Below are 26,774 nucleotides of genomic sequence, written 5' to 3' on the forward strand. Positions count from 1 at the left end.
CCAACTGAGCCACCCAGGCATCCCAAAAACTATTAGTTTTAAATTGTAACTCTATTCTATTGCCTTTAGCTAATCTCAATATGGCAGCCAAAACTAGTATAGTAACTGGTCAATTTACATCACTATTTAGTTTGACTGCAAAATCAAATGTTAAATCAGTTTCCTGAATATTATACAGCAAAACAGGTTACTTTTATTTAATTTTTTATATTGATATTTTGTAAATGTACAAAGTTAGATCCAAAACCAATAGAAAATATTTTAGTATTATCTAAAAACATGTTGTTGAACAAAATAAGACAGATACAATATGCACTATGTGATATATTTATATAATGGTAAGAAAAAAGAGACAAGGGCACCTGGCTGTCTCAGTCAGTGGAGCATGAGACTCATGACCTCAGAGTTGTAAGTTTAGGTCCCATGTTGGGTGTAGAGACTATGTAAAAATAAAATCCTTAGAAGAACAAACAAACAAACAAAAGAGGCAAAATGAGTCTAGTGTAGAAGTCAGATTAGTGTAACGATTAGACAGCAAGTAGTGACTGAAAGTGTCAAGAGGGGGGGTCCTGTGTTCTGTTTCTTGATCTGGGTATTGGATACATAGGTATGATCACTTTGTGATAAACACTCATTGAGCTTTAAACAAAACAAACCAAAACCTGTAGGCAGAAGCAACTGGGGAGTCATTGAAGCCCACCCCAGGCATACATACATGCACTGTAGTTTAGTATGGATTTCTAAAAGAAAGATGAATCTTTTAGGAGGGAAGCAGGACAAGAGAGACAAGCTGAGGAATGGACCTATTAACAAGCCACAGATATGTGGTAGAAAAAGAAAAAGAAAGGGGCAGGCACATTTATGTAAGACTCAATCCCAATCCCCTAAACACAGCATGCGATAGATAAACTGAGAGGTTCATGGGATAAGGGCTGGGACTATGGACTCAATGGGGTCCCTGTTATATTAGGACCTCATTTTAGAATGCAAAGGGAATCATACTTGTTGATCTCCATGTACCAGATACTGTGCTAAAAGGTTTACAAAGAAATTATGTTAACATTTACTAGACCAAGGATACAGAAAGAGCTCAGAAGATGTTTACTAAATTTAATTGCCATAATCCTTACATAACAGATATTATTATCCTTGTCTGCAGATAAAGAACTTGAGGCCTGATGAGTTAGTTATTTGTGCAAGCTTTTAGAAAAAACAAGTGGTGGAAAAGCTCCGTCCTTTTTTCTTTGGGAGGAGTTGGGAAGAAACAAGGAAAGTGGCAAAAGTAATCAATCCCTCCATTTTAATTTAATCTTTCTCCCTGCAACACAAGTCATGATCTTTAGAAGGCATGGCGCAAGTCAGTTCAACACAGTGCCTATCATATGAGTTAAGGATTTCATCTGAGGATCAAATTAGGATCCCTCAAATGAAAAGTTTTCAAATTGAGCGTGAGATAAGGCCTAGAAGCCAAGAAATAGGAGGACCAAACAGCTGGGATCCAATAGTTGCTTTCCTGAAGCAGAGCTGAGCTGTACACCATCTAACACATATCATGAAAGGGCATCAGTTAGGCACTGTGGAGGACCTTCTCCCTAAGAGCTCCCCGCAACCCTGTCCTATGCCTTGAACCATATGAACGCTAGGTTGAAGCAAAATGCTTTCCAAAATTATTCACTATAACTAAAATGAATAGGTACAGATACAGACACAGATATAAATAATCAAAACTATGCCTTGAAAATATGTGTAGATAGGCCAAGTGTGGGCAGTGTGTTTATATTCTGGAAAATCCATTTAAGTCTCTAAAAGACCACAATCTAACAATGTCTACCAGAGTACTGTTAATAACATTTGATTAACCTGTTTGGAATCTTGGAAACAAAGTTTCTTTCTTTTTTTCTTTTCTTTTCTTTTCTTTCTTTCTTTCTTTTTTTTTTTTTTTTTTTTGCTAGGCAGAGAACTTTACTAACCTTGTTTCAAACTTTATTCTCAGGCTTCTTCAGTTTACTGCAAAGAATGATTTGTGTGTAAGCAAAAACTGAAAAGAGCTGCAGTGTCCAAGAGACTTGGGCTTAAAAATATTAGACATATAGATTTTATCAGATCCATGAACAAAAGTTTTAAAAAGCAGTCAAACTATAAAACAGCAGCTTCCCGTAACTTCTTCAAGTCACTTCAGAAAGTGCCTCTATTCATTTGCTTCATTCTTGGAAGCTTCATCCAAGTTTTCCACAAGATCTGGAACATCATCATCGCCCTCCTCTCCGGTAGCAAGCGGTACCTTTCCATCCACACACTGTGTGGGCAGAGCTTTAGCCAGTCTTAAACTAGTCAGACCGTCTGCACCAAGTTGGTTCAAGAAACTGGGTAGCATTTCTGTCAGCTGCTTTGTCTCAGCGTGACCTGTAATGGTGAAAGTTTTCGCTGCCAGGGATGCCTGAACTTTAGGGTTCTTAAAGCGGACCCCTGTTCCTTGGTTTGTGAACATATTCACTTCTTCAATACCAGAGATATCGTTTACCCCCAACTTCTTTAAGGAGAACTGAATTTTTTTTTTTTATCATCTGCTGTAGCTGTTCTAGGAGCCACCTTCTTCTTTGCGTGAGCAGTTCCCTTCCCACCAATGCGCACTTGTGCTTGCAGTTCAGTGAGTTTCTTCTACTTCATGACAGCTTCTTTCATCTTGTTGGAACAGAAATGGGACCGCGTGCAGGGGATGTTTGCACTCGGGGTGCAGGGGGGATTCTCAGGTGGACCAGCTGAGATTAGATACACACATATGGGGACACAAGAGGATACTAGAGCCAGAGTTTCTTTTTTATATGACATTTTTCTAATCTGGCAAGCAATAGATTTTCTCCTTCTGTTTCTAATGGAGTAGGCATCCAGTAACTATTGTGTCTAACTTCTCAATATTATCTGTGTCAGCGAGAATGAGCATGGGCCTAGACATACTAGTAGAGTGTTTTCAGTCTACCTCCCACAGACTTATGGTGCAGACAGGGTAGTATCGTTTAAAATTACAAAACTCATAACTTTAATATGTTAGATCTCTTAATTATACAATTGTGAATACAAATCCAAAACACCTACCACATTAATATCTTAATATTTTCTAAAGAAATTCACACAATTCAAATACCAAAGGAAAATAAAAATCCACCACAAAATGAAAGATACTACACATTTCATGTGTTACAAATCTTATATCTTGTATCTTGTGATACAAATGTATCTGTCCTATAGCTATATTGAATGAAATCTGCTTTAATCAATTGATCAATACTTCCTATAGCAAACAAATCAGTAAGAAAATTCATAAGGCATAAAACTTCAAGCATCAGAAAGATTGCTAAGTGTGTGGGGTCATTATGTGTCCACAGAATACTATTTCACTAGTGCTTTCCATTAAAAGAAAATGCTGGCTTCTGAAAAACATGAAAACAAGACTTGTGTAGTATTTACTTTAAGGAATATTTGTCATTATTGAGATGGAGTAAGTAAAAATCTAATTTTATCAAAATCTCTCATAAGAAAAGTTAAACTAAAAGTCAGTATGGCCTGTGCACACATATATTGAAATAATCCTGGCACATCGTATCAGAAGGAACTGTACCTATCATGTGTCTCCCTAAAACATCCCTGATAGGCAATTTTCTAGTTTGTTTTTGAATGTTCAACAACAGTTACATTGGTATCTCTAAAAAAGCCCATTCAATTTGGGGCACACAAAACTATTAGGAAATTCTTCTCTGTATTTAGTAAAATTTGTCCTTTTTAAGCCTCCTACTGCTACCTACTGCTTTTATTCTGCCTCCACGGCAGCCAGGTGTGGCCATAAGACTAAGTTGCCAAAAAAATGTCAGTGCAAATTCTGAGAGGGTTTCTTAAAAGAAAGAAGGTGTGGCTTTCCCCCACACCATACTCATCATCTTCTTGCTGTCTGGAATAGGGATGTGACTGCAGGAGTTCCCGTGGTTTACCATGAGGTGATCCTGAAGATGGAAATAATCATTCAGTGAAGATATCAGAGTCATAGTCCTCAATGACTTTGTGGAAGGGTTGCTCTAGCCCTGGACTATCCATCCCCAGACTTCACTTACACAAGGGAATAACCCTGTGTGTGTATACTCATAACCCAGAACTTAGTTAGGAACTTAATTCCTACTCACATACTGAGTCTGCAGATATGTTTTCAGTATTTGAAGAACAACATCACATTCTACCTACATTCTCCCTACTTTAAACTTTTAACACTTTCAGCTTCCTCATCATCTAAGTTACCCTCTTCTATAAAGGTTCAAGTTTTTCAGACTTATTCTTAAAAGTTTCAGAACAGAACTCAATGCATCCACCAGATGTGAGCTGACCAACAGAAAACAGATGGATTATTAACTTCCTTTGTTGTCTTTATAAGACATAAGATGCATTAGCTTCTTCAGCAGTCCTCAAGACTAAAGATTCATACTGTGGTTATAGGTAGCCAAAAAAAGATCTAGTTTTTACTTTGTTTTGTTTTTCACTGCAAGTACTATTAACCAGACTTTCCCTACTTTGTATATGTTTAGTAATTTGTTTTTTCTCTTTAATCTAAGTGTAAAACTTCAGATTTCTCCTTATTACATTTCTTCTTACAGTCCATTACTCCATGCAATGCAAATAAACCTTGAACCCCAATTTTGAAATTCCACCCAATTAACTATCCTTCTCAGTTTCCATCTTCTGCTTAGTTAGCAAGGTTTCTATGTCCCCACCAAGTCCTTGGGAAGAACTTGACATAATCAAGGTGAAAGAAAGAGCCCTGCAGTGATCCACTGAAGACTTCTCTGCCAGTGGACAAGCAGCAAATGATCAATACTCTAGGGAGGCTGGTCCAACCAGCTGAGTCCCAAAGGCCCATTCCTTCTTTCAAGAACTCAGACTCAAAGACAGGGCCATAGGAGGCCACAGGTGGTGCTCAGGAAGCCTGGAGCCTGACCACCACCACATAGAAAGAGACTGGCAGCATGGGCTGACTCACTGTGCTGGCAGGTAAGTATGAAGAGGTAGAGGCAGGAAAAGCTGTAGCACTTGTTTATATAACAAATAAAAGGAAGTCTCTTTCTTTAAAAAGAAAAAAAGTTTTCTCCTTAAAAAAGAAAAAAATCTATGAGTATATTGAGTGTAGGGGGGGACTTGACTAGTGATTGATTGACAAAGCAGTGTAAATTCCATAACTACCCCATTTGCATAGATATTGATTGCAATGGGCTTCAAAAGACTGATTATGCGGCTTCTTAGATTTGAAATGAGTGTCTTATACCTTAGCCCTACAGAAAAACCAAGAAGCAAACATTAAAAAACTTAAATATGCACATGTGAAAATGTATTTATGATTAATGATAATTTATTAAGTGCAATACTGTGCTAAATTAATATATGCAGAGTAAGACTGACTTGTGCTGATGGAATTATCTTGTTTATGATTACCGTTATTGACTTTAAAAGAGATACACCACTATTTTCTGAATAAGAGGTATAGTCCAACACACACAATGTAAAACATTACATATTTACTCTACTGTCACTAATCATTAATTTGATGTAGTCTCAGTCATTGTAAATTAAAGGTTCCTATATCTATAAATGTCATTCCACTTATAGAAAAAGAATATACATAAATGATATTTAAATATACACTTATTATTTCTGATTAAAAGAGAAACATACATAGTGAATTATAATACTTTATCAATTAATAATTACACCACTATCCCTTAAATACATTTCATCTTAACTGAAATTACTCAATATATGTAAGCACTTACTGTTTTTAAAGTAATTATTAAATATTGGTAGCAATTAAAATACTTTTTAAATTTATTACACTACCATGAAATAGAGGACAAACTGCATCCACTCTTTTCTCTGGGAAGTTATACTTTTTTTTTCCAATTAAATAACATATTGAGGTTGGCTGACAAATCATTTAGATTTTTCTTGTTTTTATGGTGTTTTTCCAATGAGTAATCTAAGAAAATATAAATCTAGGTAGGTTGCAGTTTGAACCACTATTCAGATAGCTTTTTATTTTCCTTTTGGTGAGGGAAAGAAGATCTACAAATTAGTATTGTTTTGTCTAGTTTTTGGTCATGGTTCAGGTCAGTTTTAAGTCCCTACTTAAATCTAAATTAAATTAAATTCAAAATGTAATGCTGCTTTATTGCTCTTATAGATTCATTTTTCTGTTTTATTTCAATGCTGTCAACAAGTCTATGTGTTGTGGGTAGGCTGAACAAAGTTCCATGCAATTTGGTCAGGGTGGCTTATTGGGGACCATTTAAAAGAGAACTATCTATTCAGTTCTTGTTAACTTATATTGTTCTTGCAGCTGACTAGGACTGTTTCAATAAATCTTATTCAATTCTTAAAGGACCTGAAAACTTTTCATTGATCCCATTAGCTAACAGCTTTGTCTTTAGGTAATCAAGTATGGAAGTCTAGAAACAATGATCTCTTGATCTGCACAATGTTAAAACTAACATTAACAAATAATTAAAAAGAAAAGGCTGAGCTCAATAAAAATAAATTAAGTTCACTATTACCATATATTCTATTTCTTTAGATATTAAAATACTAAACCTAAGGAGAGACTAAATGTTTCATTCTTCTGTCTCAAAACTAATTAATTAACCTAAACTAAAAGTATTTAATGCCTTTACCTGATGAAGTTCTGGAGTGATGGGGTTCATGGGGTAAAGAGCTGATGGCCAAGAAAGAATTCTTGAAGATGTCTTTGGTGCAAAAAAGTGATTTTATTAAAGCAGGGGGACAGGACCTGTGGGCAGGAAGAGCTGCAGTGGGGTCATGATGGGTAACTCATTACAAACCTCAGGTTGGGAGGGGGTCAGGGATAGAGATAAGTCTCTAAGGAATTTTGGAAGCAAGGTTTCCAGGACCTTGAGGGGCTAACTGTTGCTAGGGAAACACCATTTTTTACCATTTGATAAAACCTCAGTCGTGAAACCCTTTAGATGTATGGGGGGGGGGGGGGGGCATAAGCTTAGAGTATGATTGCTAGCATATATCCTGGGGCAGCTGAGATAAAGGAAGTAGACTTACAGGATCCTCAAGGTTGGGATAATGTTAAGCTAAGGTTCTCTTTTGCCCCTAGCAAACTGTCATCATTGAGGCAGCTGATCTCCTAGAGGGAGGTCACTCTGCTGGGTTTCAAGGACTTATCAGTGGGCTGTAGGCAGTAAGGGAATTTAATTTTTCATTTGTCTTTGTTTCTACATTACCATGGCAAGCACTTAAACCCCTTTCCTTTATTCTTGGGTAGCCAGGAGTGTTTGAGGAATATCACACATATTCCACCTGAGGGGGTGCTGGTGGCAGTGGCTGTGCCAGCCTGTATTTTGCCCCTCAGCCTGCCTCACGCTCCTTCATCATACCTGGACTTAGCTTCTGAGAGCCTGGGCTGAAAGACAACTTTCCTGAACATCTTGAATGAGACAATAAAACTACTGCAGAATCTACACTGAATGTCACAGTGGGAAACAAGATTTCTTTAGAGGAACAATTGATTCATTTCCATATGGTAACCTTATGGGTTTTTGTTTTGTTTTGTTAAACCAGTGTTAAAATGTCAATTCTCTTCCTTCTAGTTCTCCAGATCCATACACCAATTTTCTCCTAGGCCCACACTACTGTGAACAGGGTATAATAAACACCATCCCAATTTTACAAGATTGGTTTGTTTGGTTTTGTGAGCAACATGAATGATAGTTAAGGAAAAATAAATCTACTAGAGTAGAAATATGCCTATTATTTTACACCATATAAGTCTGGCATCTTCAACTATTAAAATGGAGCCACTATCATGGGAAATTATTTGAAATGTATTTTTAAATTAAATGAAGAAAATGATTCAAGTTTCTAGTTTGGGTTTAGGTGTTAAAGATGGCTACCTTGTTGCTGAGGTTAAAATTCTTGCAGAATGAATCTGTTGTAAGTTCTCTTGAGACTTCTTTGGGCAAATATTTTGTTGTAATTGGAGATGGTCCTAGATCTTTCGATAAATCTTTTCACCTAATTTAAGCAACTGTAAAAAAGACTTTCTAAATACTTTGATATTTTACTACTGAATCATCACAGCTCTGTGACCTTTGATCTTTTTTGAGGAATGTATGGGTTTGGCAAAAGGTGTTTTTAAATTTTAATACTAATATTTGGAGGGATAAAGGTCATTAGCACCCATAACAACAATAAAAATGTTTTCTATTTACATGATATTTTTTCCTCAAGAAAGAAAAGAAAATTCCTTCTTCAAAAAAAAAAAACAATGTTGGGGCGCCTGGGTGGCGCAGTCGGTTAAGCATCCGACTTCAGCCAGGTCACGATCTCGCGATCCGTGAGTTCAAGCCCCGCGTCAGGCTCTGGGCTGATGGCTCGGAGCCTGGAGCCTGTTTCCGATTCTGTGTCTCCCTCTCTCTCTGCCCCTCCCCCGATCATGCTCTGTCTCTCTCTGTCCCAAAAATAAATAAAAAACGTTGAAAAAAAAAATTAAAAAAAAAAACACAATGTTGACTGGAAATTCTGTTTTACAAATTTATAACAACTTTAAGATATTTTAAATATAACTGGCTGTAATTTTGCAGGGGATCTAATTTTGCTATATGCAAAAATAAAATATATTATTGCTTCAAAAACTGTACACAACTACCAAGCAAATGGAGAGAATTTACCTTAATCTTGAGGTAATGCATAAGATTTCTTTGTATGTAATTCATAGGTCTCTTTGTATGTATTTTCTAAGTATAGTTGAAGGCATATATATATATATATATATATATATATATATATATAATAGTATGAATATTAAAGACAGTAGTTAGAAGACAGAAGATATTATTTGATCTGATTATTTTACAACAAAAATTGGGGCAGTGGGGTGTGGCAGAGCACAGTTATAAAAGGATATGGAATTACTAATTGGTTATTTCTTTTGCTAAGGAAGTCCATTAGTCTATGTAATGTGTTCATAGAAACCTTCACTTTATGAAAGAAACCAATCTGGAAAGCTACATAGTGTATGATTCCAACTATATGGTACCCTGAAAAAGGCAAAACTATAGAGACAGTAAAAAGATCAGTGGTTGCCAGGGGTTGGGGGAAAGGGAGGGATGCGCAAATGGAACACAGAGGATTTCTAGGGAAGCAAAATTATTCTGGATGATACTATAGTGGTGAATACATGTGATTTTACGTTTGTCAAAGCCCAAGGAATGTACAACACCAATAAAAAGCTCTCACATAAAAAAAAAAAAAAAAAAAAAAAAAAAGAAACCTTCACTTTAGAATGAAATGCTAAATTACCAGGCCAGCTCACAATTCTCACTAGGATGCTAACATCAGCTAACAAACTTTGTCATATTTTAGATAGATGAGTCTCATTATGAGCTCTCAAGACTTCAGTAATAAAGTTGGCCTAGTGAGCCCACAACCTATAGACCCCTCCCTTCGATGCCTCAGAACCTGGCACAGGCACCCACCAAGGAAATACAATAATGGAAAGGAGAGCCAAAGGGCTAGAGGGCAGCAAAACAAATTGCAAAGCAGTGTCGATACCACGAACTGGAAAAGACTGTGAGGTATTAAAACAGCAATATTCCAACAGGGGAAGGGTTCCATTTTGAGCTAATTTTGGATTTAAGTTATTCCACAAAAAACATACCAGAGAGAAAATAGGCTACAAGGTTTAAGCTGTTCTAAAATAAATATGAAGTTAGACTTATAAGAGCTACCTTTTAAGCTCCTCTACTAATAGCAAAAATGGCTGAGATTGACATCTGGAGAAATTTAAACCCAAATCATATGACAAAATAGACAAATCTTAGAAATAAATGTGCAAGTGCACCTGCTTTTCTCACAGCAGAGCATAAAAATATTCCAAACCCAGACAGACTGTAGAAGTGAAGCTTTAGGAGTCTTTGTTGGACTATAGAAATGATATCCATGTGAACACTAATGTGCCAGTGTTTTCATTTGAAAGGTCAGTAATATCTTTGATAATAAACCCCAGTTCCTATTGTACAATATTAGTGGCAAGCCAACTACATGTAAGGCAAAGGAAAGAAGCTGACAGAATGCTTGTCTCTGCAAAGTTTCAAGTGTTGGTCTGTCATAAGGGTGCACAGAGATAAAGAAATGTAAGAGTTCAAGTTCATTAATGTCTGTTAATTTTCCAGCTAAAGTAATACACCTTATTGTAAGAAACACAAGATTTTTTCTTTAGAAGACAGGTTATATCTAGGAGTAAAGAAGTGGTTTAGAAACTGAGAGAAAGCTGAGAGACTCTCATGGGGAAAGGCACCAAAACACTGGCCCAACTTCTTCAGCAGTGATATAAACCTTGGCACTTCCTGTCTAATGCCATCCCTCCCCAGCCAAGAGGAGCCAAGCAGGAGCCACGGTGGGCTGTGACGTGCTGGGGGAAAAAGAAAATACTGGCTGCAAGTATATATACCACTCCTGGTTAAAATAAAACAAAATAATCTGCAATTCTTTATTTTTTCTTTTTTATTTTTTCTTAACGTTTTTATTTATTTTTGAGACAGAGAGAGACAGAGCATGAATGGGGGAAGGTCAGAGAGAGAGGGAGACACAGAATCTGAAACAGGCTCCAGGCTCTGAGCTGTCAGCACACAGCCTGATGCGGGGCTCAAACTCACGAACCGCAAGATCATCACCTGAGCTGAAGTCGGACGCTCAACCAACTGAGCCAACCCAGGCACCCCTGCAATTCTTTTAATCAAAGATCACATTATAGACAAAAATGGAGTTAAAATGAAATCAAAGACGGCTCTCATACAGAGATAATTAGTATCTCCTAATTTTATCATAATAATAATAATAAACTCATCCCATTGTCCAAGTAAATTTGATGTCTGGTAAAAACTATTCTTAGTCTCTTATTTTACTTTTAAAAAATAATTTTAAAAATCAAACTACTCTTTGTTGATGTTTATTACCTGTGACATAAATATTGTTAGGTGATATGTTAAAAATAATGACTTTAAAAATTATTAAAGTCAAAGATGTTTGGGCACCTGGGTGGCTCAGTCAGTTAAGGAGCCAATTCTGGATTCCAGCGCAGGTCATGATCTCACCATCTGTGAGATTGAGCCCCCCATCCCCACCCTGCCAGTCCACCAACAACATCAAGCTCTGCAGTGACAGCCTGAAGCGTGCTTGAGATTCTCTCTCCCTCTCTCTGCTCCTCTCCACCTCTCAAAATAAATAAATAAACATTTTATTTTTTTTTAAGTTCACTTATTTATTTTGAGAGAGAGAGACAGAGAGAGAGCACGCAAGCAAGGAAGGGGCAAAGACAGAGAGAGGGAGAGAAAGAATCCCAAGCAAGCTCTACACTGTCATCATGGAGCCTGATGCAGAGCTTGATTTCATAAACCATGAGATCATGACCTGAGCTGAAATCAAGAGTTGGATGCTTAACCAACTGAGCCTCTCAGGAGCCCTCATTTTCATTTTATAAAACCTAGTGTCTCAGAACTTTATAAGGCTTCTCTGTGAGGGTTTCCTTTCTGGTTTATTTGTCTGTCTCTGACTGTAGAAGTTATACATGCTCATTATTTTTAAAATTTTTTAAATATGAGAAGAGAAACTAGAAAATAAAAATCAGGGGCACCTGGGTGGCTCATTCACATCTGACTTTGGCACAGGTCATGACCTCACAGTTTGTGGGTTCAAGACCCGCATAGGACTCTGTGCTGACAGCTTAAAGTCTGGAGCCTGCAGCCTACTTCAATTTCTGCCCCCCTTGCTCTCTGCTCCTCCCCCAGTCACACTCTGTCTCTCTCTGTCTCTCAAAAATGAATAAACATTAAAAAAATGTTTTAAAAAGAAAAATCACCTGTAATTCTATCTTCCAGAGAACTACTGTATGTGTATGTATATGTGTGTATTTGTATGTATGTATATTTCCCATGGTATCATCTATACATAATAGTTTATAGCTTGTCTTCCTCACTTAATATGTTGAAGACATTTTTTTGTGTTAATAAATATCTATCTACCTCATTGTTTTCAATAGACTAGTCATAATCTGAATGTATATACATACCTATATTTAACAACTGAGGAAAATAACTGTAAAAAATTATAAAAATAATTACTGTAGGATTTAAAATAAATAATTGCATATATAAAGATTAATCACTTGACTAATAACTAATACTCAAGTTATTTCCAGTTTTTATCAGTAATTCTACAATAAAATTTTTTGCTTATAAATTTATGGGATTATTCATTAGGACAAATTTCAAGAATTAGAATTGCTAAGAAAAGTAACTATTTTAATTTTTATACATATTACCAGATTGCATTCCAGAAAGGCTGTACCTGTTTTGTCACCAATGCATATCACCATTTGTTTTCTTCCTTGGCAATATGATAGATGAAAGTGGCATTTCTGTGTCATTTCTGTTAGTATCATTTTGATATTATTAGAACAGAAAATCTTTTCACATATTTACTGGTCATTTTAATTTGTTCTTTTGCCAACTGCCCACTAATAAAAGCAAATAAACAAATAAAAATATCTTTTTCATTTTTCTATTGGGATTGTTCATCTTTTTCTTATTGATTGACAAGGCCTGCTTATATATTAGAGCTATTAATCCTTAGCAGGGTACGATAATTGCAAATGCTTTTCCCAGTTTGTCATTTGTCTTTCAACTTTGTTTACAGCATGTTCTATAGCATTGTTATTTACTTTTAATGTAGTGAAACACAAATATCACTAGGCAAGAGGAAGTAACAGAGAAGAGATTTATCTTGCCACCTGAAACAACTAAAACACTTAACAAAATATATGAAAGAATGATTTTTCAAGACATTGGACATCAGGCAGCAAAGACATGGGATCCCTGAGATGTGGGAAAACAAGAAAGTAAGTCCTAAGATTGTTCCAGCTTATTGCCTAGAGAGAGTTTTCAGGCCACAGTGCAGGGAGGCATAACTCAGGCCGAGCCAACCAGGCTTCCTGACTGTAGGAGATGGAACTGAGAAGCCAGGGAGGCCATGACTGTTAAGAGCTTTCAGGGCAAACAATCAGAGAGGAGAGAGCAGTACAGAAAAAAGAAATCCCTCACATCTTCAGCTGAGTATGGATTAAGCTCATATGTTTGAGGAAAAAACTCAGGTCAAGAAAAGAGCCATCCAAAAGAATTAGAGAAAACTGATACCTGCATAGGGCTGAGAGTAATTTGGGGTCCTCCTAGCCATAATTCATGGGGCACTGGATAAAGTCCTCTGAAGAGATTTATCTCATTAATGAGCAAAATCAACCCCACACAAAAGGCTGCTCTGGTCCCATCTAACAAAGCTTAACTTTCAGATTTGAAAAGGATCAAACTGTTTCCAGATAACCTAACTGTATCCCAGAACAAGGTTAAAAAATATTTAGAATAAAACAAAAATAGGGGTGCCTGGGTGGCTCAGTCAGTTAAGTTTCCAACTCTTGGTTTCGGTTCAAGTCATAATCTCACAGTTTTGTGAGTTCGAGCCCCATGTCAGGCTCTGTGCTGGCAGTGCGGAGCCTGTTTGGGATTCTCTCACCCTCTCTCTCTGCCCCTTCTCAGCTTGTGTTGTCTTTGTCTCTATCAAATAAATAAATGTAAAAAAAAAGAAAGAAAACAAAAATACCCAGCACATACTAAGTAAAATCCACCAAGTCTGCCATCTAATTAAAAAAAAAAAAAAGCATGTAAAAAAGCAGAAAACTACAAGTCAAATGAAGCAAAAAAAAAAAAAAAAAAAAAAAAAATCAATTGAAAGTAACCCAGAAATGATATCACTGATAGAATTAGTAAACATAGCAAAACAGTTATTATATGTATTCCACCATTATGTTCAAGAAGCCCAGGGGTCAGATTTTTTTTTTCTTTGTAAAGGGCAGTATAGTACATAATTTAGGTTTTGCAGGCCATACAGTCTCTGTAACAACTACTCAACTCAGCCACTGTAATGCAAAAAGCAGCCACAAACAATATGTTAATGAATGGACATGGCTGTGCTTCAATAAAACTTTATTTACAAAACAAATCTTGTGGGCCAGATTTAGTGTATGGATATCAATTGTCATCCCCTAAACCAGAGGAAACATTAAACATGTTTAGTAGATTTTCAAAAAAAGACCTTTGGAACATGAAACTCATAGAAGAAAGCATAGGAATAAAGCTCCTTGACATGGGTTTTGGTAATTATTTTTTGGATATGACATCTAAGCACAGGCAACAAAATTAAAAAAAAAAAAAAAGAAACAACAGATAGGACTCCATCAAACTAAAAAGCTTCTGCACAACACAAGAAACCAACAACAAAGTGGAAAGACAACCTACAGAATAGGAAAACAGTATTTGCAAACCATATATCCAGTAAGGGGTTAATATCCAAAATATATAAAGAAGTGATACAATTCAACAGCAAAATATTAATAATAATAACAACCCAATTTAAAAATCGGCAAAAGACCTAAAGAGACATTTTTCCAAAGAAGATACACAAAACATGAGATGATACAAGAAAAGATGCTCAGAATATATTCATTAGGGCAATGCAAATTAAAACCATAATGACATATCACCTCACACCTGTTAGAATAGCCATCATCAAAAATACAAATGATAACAAATGCTGGTATTGATGTAAGGAAAGAGAACTCTTGTGCACTGTTGGTGGAACTGTAAATTGGTACTGTGGAAAAAAACATAGAGGATACTCAAAAAATTAAAAATATAACTATCATATGACCCAGCAATTCCAATTCTGGGAATATGTCTACAGGAAACAAAAACATTGAAACAAAAACTTTCTGCACCCGCATGTTCACAGCAGCATTATTTACAATAGCCAAGACATGGAAACAACTTAAGTGTCCATCAGTGGATCAATGAATAAAAGTTGTAGTATATATAATGGAATATTATTTAGCCATTAAAAATTAAATCCTGGGGTGCCTGGGTGGCTCAGTCAGTTAAGCGTCCGACTTCGGCTCAGCTTATGATCTCACAAAGTGTGGGTTCGAGCCCTGCGTCGGGCTCTGTGCTGACAACTCAGAGCCTGGAGCCTGCTTCGGATTCTGTGTCTCCCTCTCTCTCTGCCCCTGCCCTGCTCACACTCTGTCTCTCTCTCTTAAAAATAAATAAATGTTAAAACAAAATGAGGAAATCCTACCACTTGCAACAACACAAACAGACTTTGATGGCATTATGTTACGTGAAATAAGCCCAAGACAAATACTATATGATCTCATTTAAATGTGTCATTTTTTAAAACTCATAGAAAAAGATCAGACTTGTGATTACCAGAGGTGGAGGGTGGGAGAAGGAGGAATTAGAGGAAGGTGGCCATGAGGTAAAACTCTAGTTATAAGGTAAATAAGTACTGTGGGTGTAATGTACAACATGCTTACCAGAACTAACACTGCTATATGATATAGAAGAAAGCTGTTAAGAAAGTAAATTCTAAGAGTTCACATCAGAAGAACAATTTCTTTTTTGTTTTTTCTTTCTTTTCTTTTTATTTTATCTATATGAGAAGATGGACGCTAGCTGAACCTATCATGGTAATCATTTCACAATATATGTAAACCAAACCATCATGCTATACACTTTAAACTTATACACTGCTATATGTCAATTATATCTCAATAAAACTGGGGATGAGGGAAGGGAGCAGGAAGACCCAAACCAAATTTCTCGAGATGAAAAACACATCTGAGAAAGATCAGTGCAGAAGAAAAGATCGGTAAACATGAAGACAAAGCAATGAAACTACCCAAAATAAAACAGAAAAAAAAAAGACCAAATAAAGAAATGAACAGTGCACCAATGAGCTGGGGCAACTTCAAGTAATCCAATATGTGTGTAAATGAAGTCCCCAAAGGAAAAGAATGGGGTCGGGGGAGATAAGTAAATACTTATAAAGCTATAAACCCACATGTATAAGAAGCCCAATGAATCCCAATCACAAGAAACATGAAGAAAACTATACCAAGGCACATCATAATCAAACTGCTTAAAGTCACTGAAAAAGTTATTTCAATTATGAATAAGGGTAGTACAGATATGATTGGCAAGTTCAAAGAATAAGGCTACCAAATAATCCAAACCTATTTAGACCTTAAATTGTAGAAAGTAAGCAGTAAATGTTCAGAGGGTAAGGGATATATCTAAAATTTTACCCAAATCTACTTGGTTCCTGTTTTCAGGCAGTGTCTAGATAGCAAGAGATACACTGGGGGAGATCATTATAGTAATGGATGCCAAAAAATTATGCCTCATTATGGCCATGTTATTTTGTAATGAGATACTGCTACTCAGGAAATGGAATCTATTTACTTACCCCCTTATATCTGGTTGACCTTGCAACTTGTGACCAATACAATGTGGCAGAAGTGTGACTTCTGGAGCTTAGGCATCCTAGGCCACCTAGGATGGGTTCTGCCCCGTACCTTCTGATTTACTTCCTCAGGACCCAGCCACCATGTAAAGAAGCTTGGGCCAGACAACTGAATAAGACACAACAAAGAGGGAGATATTGCAGCCTCTTAGACCCTTCAGCTCCAGCCAATCCACCAGATAAAAGCAGCCTCATAAATGAGTCCAGGTGAGACCCTGGAGGAACAACCTAACCAATCTACAGATCTTAAGAGAGATACAATCACACCATTGTTTTCAGTCACTAAGTTTCAGCATGGTTTGTTACATACCAATAGAGATCAGTAACATATTTTTTTTTTTGTTATCAGTGTCATGTTTAGAAAGCCCCTGCCACTTCATATTATAAAAATATAAACCTATAGTTTCCCTTTAGCACTTTTATATTTGAATTTGTACATTTAGCATATGATGTTTTGGCATATGATATGAAGATGGAACACAATCTTGTTTTTCCAAGTAGTTATCTGGCTATTCTAATAACATTTAATACGTAACCATTCTTTCCCTCCATTGGTTTGATAATTACTTTTACCATATACTAAATTTAGAAGATAACTTAATGGGACAACCCAAAATAAAAATGTTCAAACTGATATTCAAATATAAAAGCTATTTAACCAAATTTGTAGCATTTCTATAAAAATTCCATATTTCCATTTTAAGTATGTAGATGCATCTATTATAAATACAATTATTTTCACATTCCAAGAAGAAAATCAGACACATGTGTTTCAAACATTTTGTTATGGAAATAGTCTTATTATTCAGAAAGCTTTTTAGTATTACATTCTCTATAATATGATTTCACTGGTACTAATTAACCCTGGCCTTATAATGTGGTTTCTACAGCTCCCTGACTATGTATTAACCAAATGACCTTAAGTCAGTATTAATACAACTGAAAACACTTCTTGAAAAGCCTTCACTGCAATCTATAAATAAGAGATATAATTCAAGTCAATTTTGTCCACATTACAAAAATATGGGAAAAATAGATCTTGTTAAATTTTAGGTAAAAGTTTGTCAACATGCAGGTATCCTGGGAATTTCTTAGTTCACACTAAGGTGTGAAATCTGTAAGAAGACATTTTATGGAAATTATTGTAATAGCAAGATTAAATCCTATCTCCCTGCCAATAAAGCATGCTAATAATATTAAAGGAGAAATCCAATTCCTAACTTCAAGTGAAAAAGTATACATTCAAATGATCACTCCTGAGTTGCATCCTTCTAGTACTACTCCACTGTCAAATTCTTCCTTGAATGTCATGGAAGGCAGAGAATTGAAGGAAGGAAAAAAAAAAGCTTAAAAAGGCATGGAGCCCCTGGGTGGCTCAGTCGGTTCAGTGTCTGACCCTTGGTTTCAGCTCAGGTCATAATCTCATGGTTCAAAGAATCGAGCCCCATGCTGGGCTCAGCACTGAGAGCAAGGAGCCTGCTTGGAATTCTCTCTCCCTCTCTCTCTGCCTCTCCACTGCTTGTTCTCTCTCTCTCTCTCTCTCTCTCTGTCTCTCTCTCTCTCTCTCTCTCTCTCTCAAAATGGATAAATAAGCTTTTTTTCTTTAAGCCTTAAAAAGGCAGTCTGCGAAAACAGTATGGAGGTTCCTCAAAAAACTAAAAACTAGAACTACCCTATGACCCAGCAATTGCACTACTAGGCATTTATCCAAGGGATACGGGTGTGCTGTTTCAAAGGGACACATGCACCCCCATGTTTATAGCAGCGCTATCAGCAATAGCCAAAGTATGGAAAGAGCCCAAATGTCCATCAATGGATGAATGGATAAAGAAGATGTGGTATCTATATACAATGGAGTATTACTCGGCAATCAAAAAGAATGAAATCTTGGCATTTGCAACTACGTGGATGGAACTGGAGGGTATTATGCTAAGTGAAATTAGTCAGAGAAAGACAAAAATCATGACTCTACTCATTTGAGGACTTTAAGAGACAAAACAGATGAACATAAGGGAAGGGAAACAAAAATAATATAAAAACAGGGAGGGGGACAAAACAGAAGAGACTCATAAATATGGAGAACAAACTGAGGGTTACAGGAGGGGTTGTGGGAGGCGGGATGGGCTAAATGGGTAAGGGGCACTAAGGAGTCTACTCCTGAAATCATTCTTGCACGATATGTTAACTAATTTGGATGTAAATTTAAAAAAATAAAAAATAAAACAAGTTAATTTAAAAAAAAAAGGCAGTCATAGCAGAAAAGCTGATTTCTAAATGAGGTCCCTAGAAAGAACACCTGCCTATATATTACTCCCTCCCCAAAAAATGTCCTACATTACTAAGATTGCTCCACTTGACCTGGTCATGTTGCCTGAAATCACATCAATTAGAGATCCGTTTCAGTCAACAAGTTTTCTCTTACTACAATATAAAAAAATTCTAAGATGTTAAAGTGCCTATTAAACATCATCATATTTGTGTTAATTTATTTTCATTGGATTTTTCAAATAAGTTCTGGAAACCACCCACATTAAAGGAATGGATTTTCCCAGTTATATTAAAAAGCACCTTCATTCTCCTTTTTATTAACTTTGAAACTAAAATCATTTTTTAACTAAACTTTTAATCTTAAAATGATTATAAAAACACATCAGATATACATGGATTATAAAAAAATAATACAAAAAGTCTATCCTTTACTCAATTGCCATCAACTGTTACATCTTGCAAAAATAATGCAAAATTAAAACAAGGATATGAACACTGATACAGGGAGGATACAGAGCATTTCCATCATCACAAAGATCCCTTGTGTTGTACTTCCATAGCCACACTTCTCTCCTTGCCTTCTCTCTTGCCTTAACTGGCAATCCGTATTCCAATCTATAATTTTATCATTTTAAGAATGGTATATAAATGGAATCATACATTACATAACCTTGGGGGACTGTTTTTATCTACTTGGCATATTTCTCTGGTGATTCATCTATGTTGTGCATATCAGTACTTTGTTCCTTTTTATGGCTGTATAGTGTTCCATAGTGTGGCTGTGCCACGGTTGTTGTTGTTGTTGTTTTCTAACTATATACCCATCAAAGGGTTGTTTCCAGTTTTCCATTATTACCAATAAAACTGCTATAAGAATGTGTGTGCAGGTTTTTGGATGAACATATGTTTTCATTTCTCTAGGATAAATGCCTAGGAGGTAACTGCTGCATTAAATGACAGTTGAATGCTTAGTTTTTTAAGAAACCATATATCATTTTACATTTCAACCAGCAGTTGTATCAGTGATTCTCTTTCTCTGTATTCTTGTCAGCTTTGACATTGAAACTGTTTTTCTGTCTATTTAAAATTTTGTTTTAGCCATTTTGATAGGTGTGTACTGATATCTCATCATGGTTTTAATTTGCATCATTATATCCTCTCCAATGTCCCTTCATGTCTTTTGCCTGTTTTCTATTGGACTGTTTAAGTTTTGAGAACTCTTTATATATTCTCAATAAAGGTCCTTTGCTGGATATGTGGTTTGTAAATAATTTCCCAGACTCTGTGACTTTTCTTTTCATCCTCTTTTAAAAAAAATTTTTTTAACATTATTCATTTTTGAGAGACAGAGACAGAGTGCAAGCACAGGAGGGGCACAGAGAGAGAGAGCAAGAGAGAGAGGCAGAATCCGAAGCAAGTCCAGGCTCTGAGCTGTCAGCACAGAGCCCAATGCGGGGCTCGAATCCATGAACCATGAGATTATGGCCTGAGCCGAACTCAGATGCTTAACCGACTGAGCCACCCAGGCGCCCCTCTTTTTATTCTCTTAACTGGGTCATCTGCACAGCAAGAGCTTTTAAGTTCGAGAAAGCCCAAGTTACCAATTTTTCTTTTTATGGAGAATGCTTTTGGTCTCAAGTCAAAGAATTTTTTGCCTGGTCCTAGATCCCCCCAAAAATCTCTATTTTCTTCCTAAAAGCTTTACAGTTTTATATTGTAGTTTTAAGTCCATGATTTATTTTGGGTTAATTTCTGTATGAGGTGTAAGATGTAGGTCAGGGTTGGTTTCTTACCTCTGGGAGTCCAACTGCTCCAGCTACATTTGTTGCAATAGCTATCTTTCTTCAACTGAATTGTTTTTGTATTTTTGCCAAAAATCAGGTGAACATATTTATAAGGGTCTATTTCTGGAGTCTCTATTCTATTTCACTGAGAACAATGTGTCTATCCCTCCACTAATACCACAAAATCTTTACTATTGTGGCTACATTAAGTCTTAAAATCGGGTAGGCTGATTCTTCCCATTCTAGTTCATTTGATTTTTCAAAAAAAACTATAGGACAATATTGTCTATATCTACAATAAATCTTACTGGAATTTTGATAGGAATTGTGTCAATCTATATGTCTAGTTATGGAGAATTGTTATCATCTCTGTCTCCAATCTTCCAATTTATGAATACTTTCTACCTCTCCATTTTATGTAATTTTCTGTTATTTCTTTTATCAGCATTTTATGGTTCTCAGCATATAAGTCCTATTAACATTTTATTAGATTTATACCTAAGTATTTTCCAATTCTTTAGAGCAATTATAAGGGATATTTTTAAAGTCATTTCCACACGTTCATTGCTAGTATACAGAAATACAATTGACTTCTGTATGTTTTCTTGTATCCAGTGAGCTTGATAAACTAACTTATTAATTCTAGGTTTGCTGCATTTTTAAAAATAAACTTCTTAGGGGGCACCTGGATGGCTCAGTCAATTGAGCATCCAGCTGCAGCTCAGGTCATGATCTCATGGCTCGTGAGTTTGAGCCCCATGTCAGGCTCTGCACTGAAATCTCAGAGCCTAGAGCCTGCTTTGGATTCTGGGTTTCCCTCTCTCTCTCTTTGTCCCTCCTCACCACCCCATCTCAAATATAAACATTAAAACATTTTTAATAGATTTCTTAGAATTTGCTACATAAAAAATCATGTCATGTCATCTGCAAATTGACACAGTTTTATTTCTTCCTTTCCAATCTGTATCTCTTATTTCCTCTTCTTGCCTTATTGCACAGGCTGGACTTCTATCACTATTTGAATAAGAATGGTGAGAAGAGATAATCTTGACTTGTTCCCAGACTGAAGACAATAGCATTCAGCCTTTCGCCATTAAATAGAATACTAACTATACATTTTATCAAATAAAGGAAGTTTCCTTCTGTTTCTATTTTTCAGTTTGTATCAAGAACAGGTGCTGAAATTTGTCAAATGCTTTTTCAGTGTTGATTAATTTGATATCATTTTTCTTCTTTAACCAGTTAACATAGTGGGTTGTATTAATTTATTTTTCAAATATATAAACTAGTCTTGCATCTCTAAGATGAACCACATGTGGTCATGCTGTATAATTTTTATATTGCTGAATTCTATTTGTTAATATTGGTTAAAGATTTTTCCATCTGTATTCAGAAGGGATATAGATCTATAGTTTTATTTTTTGTACTATCTTTGATTTTAGTATCAGTATAATAATGTTAACTTCATAAAATGAACTGAGAAGTGTCCCTCTTCTTACATTTTCTAAAAGAGCTTGTAAACAACTGGCACTAATTCTTCTTCATATGTTTGGTAGAATTCTCATATTTAAATCCCTTTTTCTTACACTTCAGCTCTTTCCCTTATGACCTAGGTAACCTAGACACATTACTCAACAGTAAAATGAAGACAGTAAAATTTACCCTACACAGTATTTTTCAGTTAAAGGTAAAGAGCTTAGAACAATATCTGCACAGTGACAGGTGTAATTATGATTATGATTATTTCCTGTATCTAATCAGTCACTAAGCCCTTCAATTTTCCCTTAGAGTGAAATCTAGGATGAGATAAGACAGGCGCCTAGAGCACAAAATTTAAGGAGGTACTCATCCTAGGTGAGTGTGCCTCTCTTGCCTCACCCTAGTACCAACCCTGCTCTTCTCCATCACTTCTTTCTACTCCTGCAATCAGTCTAATTTGCGCCTTTATTCACCCCTGTGTTTGGACATTTTAACAGCCTTCTAATGGTGAATCTAATTCAATCTCTCCTTGTTCTAATCTAATAAGACATCTCCAAATCTTCTTAAAAATAAAGCTCTCTGTTCAAAAATTGCCAAGAGTGCCTTACTGATTACACAATATAGTTCAAATCCTTTAGGAACCGACATAGGTATACAATACTGTCTTAAAGTTCACTGGCTGCAAGCAATAGAAACTGATTCTGGAGCTAAACTAAACAAAAAGCAATTTATTGAAAGGATAGGTGCTAGTTCCTAGAATTTAAGGAAAAATTTATCTCTGCCTGGGGAAAGACAGGAACCATGTTAGCTCTGGGGATGTAGATAAAAAGATCTAATAGACTCCTCAGGGCATCACATTCAGAATGAGTCTACTCCATCCATTTTCCATCCTTGGGCCTCTATTAGGTTAGTCATATGCTCACCCTAGGCCGGGGGAGGACAGGACACTTTGATTAACTGTCTTAACAAAACAATTCCCAGTTGGGGAACGTAGGGGAAGATACCTAAGGGCTAGGTTTTGACAGTGAGATTCACCACTATATCTCTAGCATATAGAACAGTGTCTGAAATACAGTATGAGCTCAGTAAATATTCGCCAAATGAATCAGTTGGGAGAAAATAAAAGTACCTAATCAGAGAAGTGAAAAATGAGTGGTGAACAGGGGAAAACAACAGATATCAATATAAAAGCTCTCTGCAATCTAGCCATACCTTACGTGGATGTCTTCCATTCATTTGGGAATGGATCTCCTAAGTCCCATTAATAACAATTACTATTATTACATAGCACTTTTCAAGATATTGAGTGATTCTACATACTTGAGTTTACATCATCCTTGGACTGTTCATTTACCCAAAATTTCACCCAGTCTTCAGTCTTTAGCTTAGTTTCAATTCTGTTATGAAGCCTTTGTAAATAATTTCAGACCATATTTATCTCTCTCTTCCTTGAAAACTTATGTCACTGCTGTGGGTTACTATTTTACTCTTGATGTGTTGCCCTTGCCTCAAAAGCTAACATTTTTTTGAGTTCTGGGTCTTGTAAAGTAGGATCTTATAATTCCCTGTATTTTTCCCCTAATGAATTGGGTAATACTCTGCCCCCAGAATATATTCAATATATATTAAAATGAAAACATTTGGCAAATATTTTGGTATAAGATTTATTTTTCTCAATGCAATTAAAACCCTTACTAACCTACAGATGAATATATAATTCAGCCATAAAATATTGTTCTTTATAAAATTAGCATGAATTTTAATTTTGGAAGTATGCTGATATAAATTTTATCAAACATATGATGATTATAAAGCACTTATGAATGAATACTACACATTGTAGTAGCTCCTCCTTCCTCTTTCTCCTCCTCCACCTCACAATAAGCCATGTCTTCTGAGTACATACAGGCTCCTGAGTGGTTTCCTGCCTTTGAAACTGGGAGATCTGAGACTCATTTCTGACTAAGACAATGTGAAAAAAGTGATGTTGCATGATATATAAGGTTAAGGTTGTAAGAAGTCCTTGAGGTGCCATGTGGGTTTCTTGGACTCTGTGTCCTAGGAGAGAAGGCCACCAGCTAAAAAGTCTACCTACTCTAAAACATCCATGCTAGAGGAAGCCCAAGCTAGCCATGTAGAGAGAAAGAGATGTCTTGTCAGCCTCAACTATTCCAGCCATTTGAATTAAGTTGTCATACATGTGATTGAAAAAGGCATCTTGGGTGTGTAGTCCACTTGAGACTTCAAGTGACACTAGTCTCAGATTGTTACTTAAAATCATTACATTTTGCAGGGCACATGGGTGGTTCAAGTAAGTGTCCCCCTCTTGGTTTCGGCTCAGGTCATGATCTCACAGTTCACGATACTGAGTTCCACATAGGGCTTCTCACTGACAGCATGGGGCCTGCTTGGGATTCTCTCACTCCCTCTCTCTCTGCCCCTCCCCTGCTCACACTCATGTGTGTGCACTCTCTTTCAAAATAAAGAAACTTTAAATAAATAAATAAAATAAGTAAATAAAGTCACTATATTTTGTAGGTATTTTTAGGCAGAACATATAATCAAAATACATACTTAAAACATAATCACTCAGGCACATGCAAAACAGTATTATAATATACATATATTTTGTATTTCAGTTATATCCCTAAAGCTATTACTATTTTGTCTATTGTTGTTTTTCATGGTTTTATTTGTTAATTCTATTGCCACTTTTAGTTTTATTCCATTATTTAATATTATGAATTATAATTGGCTTATTAATAACAGTAACATAGTAACAGAAAATATTTTCTCTTTGTAGAATCCACTCAAATGTTTATTAAAATATGTAGCTTTTAAATAATTTTTGAAAGTAGGAATAACGTCTTGATTTTTCTTTATACTAAGTAGTACAAAGTAGTTATCCAATAAAAGTTGAGAACTGAATTGATGAGTAATGGGAATGGATCCTTTGGTGAAAAATTCCTTCAAATGCCTTGTAATGAATCCACCACTGACCCTGTTAATTTTTTTTAAAGACTTTTTATGTGACATTCATAATCACATCTGTTTAAAATTCTTAAGTTTTTATTCTAATTCAATAGTACCCATTCTAATTCATTATTACTCCAAAATGCATATTGTAATTAACCAACAATCAATTCACAAGTAAAAATAAAATATTTTGACATTTTAAATGCACTTGAGGGCCTAATATGAAATAATTAGAAATAAACACAATAGTCTTTTAACATAGCTTTTGAACAAAGCTAGAAAAACTTTTCTAAAAGCCTTTCTTAAACTTTTTACCAAAGTTTTGCAAATGTCCATTGTTATTTTATAAACTTAATAGAGCAATAGTTTCTTAGAAATTAAGTGAGTACCTATTGCAATTCTCTTTTCTATATGTACCATTAATAAGTTTGAATTTTCTGCTATAACTGTTTATATACCTACTTTACAAAATCAGTCTCTAAGAAAACCTTGATTGTGACTATCTGGAAAAATTACAAATATATCTCTATTTACTAAAACCTCAGTCTTCCATACTTACTGATTTGCTTTCTAGTTCATGAAAGTAAATAGATTTCTAACCATTTCAGTAGTTTAGTTAAGAAAAGAAAGAAAAATCACTAACAGTTGTATAAAAGGCTGAGAACTTATTTATCTCAATGCATTCACAGTGTACTTTTAAAAGAGAAAAATCTAGATGTCCATCAGCCGGAAAATATATTATATAAGGGACTGAGAATAAATTAAACATGTGCAAAGATTCTCAAGAGGGTCTTCAAAATGAAGCTGCCCATGAGACATGATGTTAATCAAGTAATTGAAGGAAAATTAAAAAAAAAAAAAAACAGGCTGGCTAAGTACCTATTTACTGAGCTATTTCTGGGTTCAACAAATTGGGAAGATCTAAGAGATAAGTATTTAGGTATTCCTAAATTACACCTCTCATATTTTTACTACCGTCTTTAAAATTTCTCACACAGTCGCTTTACAGAATTCCTGGAGATATGGATTGCTACGGCCAAGGGGCCTGGGGGGCGGGAAAGTCTGTTTCACCCTTTCTTATCTTCATAAGACAGAAGTTTAATGATTAGGACTGGAAGTCCATCAAAAAACCTGACTGATTGGCTTAGTTCGGATAGAACCATACAGCATCATATCAAACTGCAAAACAAAGGAAGAAACACCAGGAATTTGAATCAAACTACAAGGGCAAGGTCAAAAATAAATGGAATTCATACAGGACCAAGTGTAAGGAAAAGCAGAATGGTGGGCCAATCAAGATGCAAAATTCAGTGTCAGGTTAGGAGAAGTAGGTCAGGAATAGCAAATTCAGACCCCAAAGTGGGAAAGTGAGGCACTGAGGTTTGGAGCCCTGGGCTAAACCAGGCTCCCTGGTAGAGAGAAGGTTCCAAATGATCTCTTCAATACACCAGATTGTACTTGATATGAGTTATACCTCTACCTATCCATAATGCATATGTTAATTCCTAAACACCTAGCCCCAAGGGTCCCAATATAGCCTTTACACACTTTCCACAGCCAAATGTTAAAGGATTTTCTCCTGGCGTTCCTACAGCAGTGGTCACAGCAGACAAATGAATGATTACACCTTTGCATGATCCTTACTTATAACTGCTTATGTAGGAGATGACCAAGTAACTCTGAAGAGGTAAAATAATCATTTTATCATCTAAGATTTCTAGTGTTCTCTTCTTTGGATATAAAAACGTATACTAAAAACCTACACTGGACATTAAGGTAAAAACTAAAAGGAGGGAAGCTATC

The 26,774-nt window shown here is 35.8% G+C and overlaps 1 protein-coding gene and 1 pseudogene across 13 annotated transcripts in view; both read right to left on the reverse strand.

Moving 5' to 3' along the window:
• ATG10 (autophagy related 10) overlaps positions 1-26,774 on the reverse strand; it is a 270,304-nt gene that overhangs the window by 160,129 nt on the left and 83,401 nt on the right. The window lies entirely within an intron of this gene.
• LOC132682390 (transcription factor BTF3 homolog 4 pseudogene) lies at positions 1,885-5,571 on the reverse strand (annotated as a pseudogene).

The sequence above is a fragment of the Panthera onca genome, chromosome A1 (assembly GCF_046562875.1).
Source record: "Panthera onca isolate mPanOnc1 chromosome A1, mPanOnc1 haplotype 2, whole genome shotgun sequence".
In the NCBI taxonomy this organism is placed as follows: Eukaryota; Metazoa; Chordata; class Mammalia; order Carnivora; family Felidae; genus Panthera; species Panthera onca.